Below are 5,878 nucleotides of genomic sequence, written 5' to 3'. Positions count from 1 at the left end.
TCCGGAAATCGTACTCAGCAGCGCCATCCGACACACTCCGTCATCTCCGACGACCATTTCCTTCACCCTCGCCAGGGGCCACTTCATTGGAGGCAAGTTTTCGTCCTTCACCAGCACGATGGACTCTGGAAGGCAAAAATCCAAGACAGCAAAAATCCAAGACAACTAAGAAATAGTCTATTTTATTCGCTCAACTGATTTTTGGCTCCAATGAAATTGTCGGTGGCGTTGTCGGACCAGATCTGTCGAGGCTTCTTCCTTATAGAAATAAACCTCCTCAGTGCATGCAGAAAGGCGGCCTTGGACAGATCCCTCACGAGCTCTAAATGGACGGCCTTTGTCGTGAAACAAATGAGAGATAAGACATCAGTTGGAATTTTCAAGGTGGCACTCCATGGAATTTTTCAAGTAAGCGTAAGCGGCAAAAACGTTAGACCTGGCAGGCTCATCTCGAATCAAGGATAACACAAAATACTATCCTTTGTAAGCGCCTAGACTGTTAACCTCTGCCATCATTCTCGCCAACAAGTCAGCTCCAGCCAGCTCTAACTTCGGTACAGTTAACGTCTTAAAACTTCGAACATAGAAGGCGGTCTTCAGCCCCTGGCGACCTGGTAACTATGTTGAAACATGCTCCGTAGGCTTTAATGCTGGCGTCACAAAATCCATGAATCTCCACGAGTGCTCCAAACGTAATGCCAGCCGAGGAAATTTTGCACGTTGGGTGTGTCTGAAGCTCCGGCAGATCTCCTGCCACTCGGTGTAAATACCCTGAGGTAAGCTTTGATCCCACGAAATATGCTCTCGGCACAGCTTCTGCAAGAATATTTTTGCCCTAGGAACAACTGGACCAACAAGACCCAGAGGATCGAATAACCGCGCTATTGATGATAGGACAGAATGTCGAGTCGGCTTCCAAGTGGATTGAAGAGCAGAAAACGAAAGCAGCAGCTGATCAGTGGAAGGATCCCAAGCCAATCCTAACGTTTTCGTAAGTTGCTGACGTCATCAAAAGTTAGATAAGACTCCCGATTCTTTAGGCACGCCGTCCAACATGGTAGGGATATTGGAGCATCCAGAAATAAGCTCATCGACGTAAAAATCTCGAAGCAAGATTTCAGATCCCACTGGAAAGTCTTCCACTTCGCCCTTAGCCAATTGGTGCATCGCTCGCACAGATAGATAGGACGCAGACTTTGTTCCATATGTAACAATGTCCAATTTATATGTTTGCAGCTCCTCCAGAGGGGAGTCTCGCCATCCTCACACAACGGTACATCTTACAAATGTCGCCAATCAGCGCTACCGAATGTGAACGAAAACTCGACAGGATGTGAAAAGGCTTAGGTTGAATGACCGGCCCATCCATTAAGATGTCATTCAAAGAATAACCAGAGGAGTAACAACGGAACCGTCAAACAGAACTCTAAGTTTCGTCGTGGTGCTGTCCTTCTTTAGCACGCAGTGATGTGGCAGAAAATATTTGCAATCTCGAAGCAACTCCGGCGGAACCAGGGACTTATGACATAGGTTAAGATACTCCTTTATTTAGGCCGAATACTTAGCGCGCATGAGGCTGATGAGACAGTTTCCTCTCCAACGACTGGAAACAACGTAGAGCCTGTGAGTACGAATCATCCAATAAACCGGAGTTATATTTAATTGGAAACCTGATTGTATTGGCACCACCTTCTAACCGCACAAAGTTCTTAACAAAGTGTCTCTCGCAATCCAGTTCTACCTTTGACGCCTTCACAATCGGATCGGTGCAGGTTTCCACATCCTAGAACTGACGAAGAAGTTGATCCATCTGCTCATCTAAAGGGCCTTTTGGGCAGATCAGTCCCGATCGCTTAGCAGCCATGAGAACCTTGCTATTGTCGGGACCTCCGCCTCCACAAACAACCCGACTAAGCGGGAATTTTCCAAAAGTTGACGTCCAATGCATAATTGGGCTGAAGGTCAGTGATGTTGGAGGCTACGATCGCAGTAACGTGCTCCGAGTAGTCAGAAAATTGGGATTGCAAGCAGACTTGCACAGTAAACCCATCTGTAGAGAAGCCTGCGTCACCTATACCGGATACAGACACCGGAGACCTCATTTTTCGCAGCTGGTTCGCCAGCCTTGACGTGACTAGATGCACCAGCGAGCCAGAATAGAGAAGAGCTCGGTAGGGCAGTATAACTCCGGAGCGGTTCCTGACCAGTATATTGGCAGTGGCTAGCAAAACCCCATCACCAAAACGATCCTTGGCGACAACAGAATTGACGGGGTCGGACGCTGAACCAGAAACAGCGTCGCTAGATGCGGAAACCTGGGGGTGTTGGTCTTGAGCTGACGAATTGCCACCAAAATGCAGCAGACTATGATGCCTGCGACCACACGCACGGCACCCTGACGCATTGCCGAGATATGTGCCCAAATTCAAGGCACTTACGGCATAAATCCAATCGTCTTACTTCGTCTAAACGATCTTCAGGCGACAAGCTTATTATGTGAGAATGGCCATCACAGATCACAATGCCGAGATATGTGCCCAAATTCAAGGCACTTACGGCATAAATCCAATCGTCTTACTTCGTCTAAACGATCTTCACGCGACAAGCTTATTATGTGAGAATGGCCATCACAGATCATGCATGCGGAAGAGTTGTAATCAAAAATGCAGAGTTCCCTCAATAAAAAGGTGTACGCAGTCCTACCGCAAGGTTTGGTGGATATGATGCCGTCGGAAAGCCTGAAAGGCATCAAAATTGGTGCCAAAGGTAGCGTTGATCAGCGTTGAATTGGCCGGCAACAAACTGATGCGCCGCATAATCTCCTGGTCCAGGATGAATCGTGCCTACCTCGCCGCATCGTTGAAGTTGACGCGCAGATCGCTCCTGAGTGTTTTCGGGAGCTTTATTTAATGTTCTAAATATTGGCTTTAGTAAAAACAAGCACAGTTCGATGTATAATAACACAGGCCAACAGCAAAAAATTTCCATGCATAATTTCACCTGCTCCATAACCTTTAAGCTCCCCTTAATCAAAGTCCAGAACAAACATAGGTTCTATCACCCACAGTTTCCGCGGTACACCTAAGAGAAGAAATCGATCAAATTTTACCATATATTGAATTATGTAGGCCGTGTAATGGCGATGACCATCATTAATTCTAGTACATATCATTTTTGAAATGTATGTGTACCAACTAAAATTAAAAAATGGTATCTAGCAGTTACCATATCTTTGGAATACTCATCCAAAGTTGAAATCTCAGATTTTCTACATTAATTTTTGGTCTTCTATGATTTTTCCCCAAAAATTTTCTATGTAAGCTTTTTATTTTATTATTGAAATCAGTAGATCATACTATGTTTTAATTTTGGGTTTAAGGAAAAACTCGAAATAATTTTATTGAATTTATTATAGGTGGTTAAACAATATTTTCTTCAATTAAAGCGAAAAAATGTACGGCAACAACGGTGGCAGATGTTTGAATTTAATAAAAGTCAATTTTTCTTGTATAAAAAGATTTTATATAATAATGGTTATACTCGTATATATAGGCTGGTTTATGACCTGCTAAAATATATTTTATGACGCTTTTTTTATTAGTTTATAAGGGCATAACATGGAAAATCTGGGAAATATCCTCATCTGGGACATCTTAATTGGTTACATCTTTGGGTTTTAAAGAGTAAATATTTCAGCCAAAATCCTTTAGTTTTAACTTTAAGCAAACAGATTGTAAATAAACAAAATAATGAAGGAGTACATAAAATAGACGATATTGCTGATCTCTTTGCTATTTCGAATTTTGGTGGTCTTTATGGAAATATATATAATTTGCTACAACTAAAAAACCTTTTAAGTATAATATTATATTAATCAATTAAAATTTATAAAAATATTTAGATGTCTCGAGCTTGATTTGAACTCGTTTCACACCACAGAACAGTCCACTCGACCACTCGGCTATTCCTTACTTGTTTTCGCGCGACAAATTTCCCAAACTTAAGTGGTCGAACCCCCACGTTCCAGTGAGTTCCAGTGCTAGAACCCGCTATATATGTACTGTATAATCTTTGATTTCCACATCCACATGAGCCGCTAAGGCTCCTTGTGTTACCGCAAAGGCCAGGGATACAACCAAGTATCCCGCTCTTCCTGCCTACCCGGAGTGCTTATATGCCTATCCTTCGTAAGGCAGCGCAATTGCCTGTTGAGGGCGATGAGTCTCGCCGATATTTTCCCACAGCGAGTGGGCCAGATCGAACGCGAGGTTCTACAGGTCCGAAGAAGATTCTTAACAGTTGCCAGGTCGAAAAACTCTGAATTTAAGCCTGCAAGTATCTAAGGGGGTGCCCACAAGTTCTTTCTCCAGAAGGAAAGGGTTGGTAGTCCCTGTCCTTGGTAGTTCATCCGCGTCACAATTTCCCTCGTGATCCCTATGGGTACCCATGGGGATCATAGGGATGGCGACTTTGTAGTTTATGGTGGGTTGATCGACGGGAATACAGTAGTCTGTACCTCCCTCTAGCATGAAGTGGTGTAGGTCCAGCCTGGTGTGACCAAAACTAGTCCGGATCCATAGGTTCACCTCACGCAGTCTTCTTGCCGCTAGTGTGGCAATCTTAATCCCCATTAGTTCCACTGGTATTAGGTTTAGGATGAAGTCTAGGGCGTCGCTGAGCGTAGTGCACAGACTGCCTGTGATGCAGACCTCCGCCATGCGTATAACCACCTGACTATCTTAGGGGTCTTGCTCATTTTATGCCTACCGCTTTGCGGCAGGTATAGAGCGCAATTGCCGCCTTATTTGCCTTATCTAAGTCGAGATTCCAGTCCAGTTTCCAGTCTAGAGTTATGCCTAGGTATTTCGCACTACCTAGAGAGTTAGAGATTCCCCTAGGAGCATCGGAATCTTAATAATTGGTATATTGGTAACATGGTAATACTTGGATATTTCCTGGTAAACAGAATGAGCTCTTTCTTGGATGGATTAACTCCGAGCCCGTTCTTATATGCCCATGATGAGAGCACTTCCAGCTTCTTTGCCATAAGGAGATAGCAACATCGTCCGTGTACGCAATAATTTTTCAGGCTTCACCCTCTAGGGACAGTAGGTTGTTAACCGCCACGATCCAGTTTAGTGAGGAGAGCATACTTTTTGCGGGGTGCCCCTCTTGACGTATCTTCGAAAAGACACTCCTCCTAGATTTGCCTCGACACTTCTGTTGATCAGGATCTGACGAATTAGATGAACAGATCGATCGTCTGTTCCAAGTCCCGTCAGTGCGTCGATGATTGAGCATAGAAGGTTGTTGTTAAAGGAACCTTCAATGGATAAAAAGGCAATTAGTGCAAATTATTTGCTTTTTGTTTTTTTGGCGATCATGGTAATCTCGTGTAAGGCTGTCTCTGTGGATCCTATAAGCATGCTGTGAGCATGAGATATAATTTGGGTTTATGAAAAGGTGGTGGCCTCTCCATTGTCTTAAGAAGGAAGAACGAGACACTTATAGGTCTATAGTCCTTGGGGGTGCAGTGGGACACTTCCGATAGGGTATGAAAACAACTATTGTACGCAGCCACGCCTTTAGCACAATGCCAGAAGTGAAAACTGTGCTGAAGATCTACTTCATCCATCGCCCTAGGTTAGCCCCGGCCATTGCAGCTATTGCTGAGCCGGTAAAATGCCTTCCGGGCCCGGAGATTTGAAGGGTTTAAAAATATTTATCACCCATTTTTCTATTGGTCTTATATGTCTCCTATGCATCGTCCTTATTGGTACCATAGGCGTTGTTAAAGGCCCTACGTGCGTTCTTCTTGAATTAGTATATTTTTACCTGCTCCATAGCATAATTTTACCTGCTCCATAACCTTTAGGCT

The sequence above is a fragment of the Drosophila ananassae genome, chromosome 3L (genome assembly GCF_017639315.1).
Source record: "Drosophila ananassae strain 14024-0371.13 chromosome 3L, ASM1763931v2, whole genome shotgun sequence".
Classification (NCBI taxonomy): Eukaryota; Metazoa; Arthropoda; class Insecta; order Diptera; family Drosophilidae; genus Drosophila; species Drosophila ananassae.
This window is presented reverse-complemented; position numbering follows the sequence as displayed.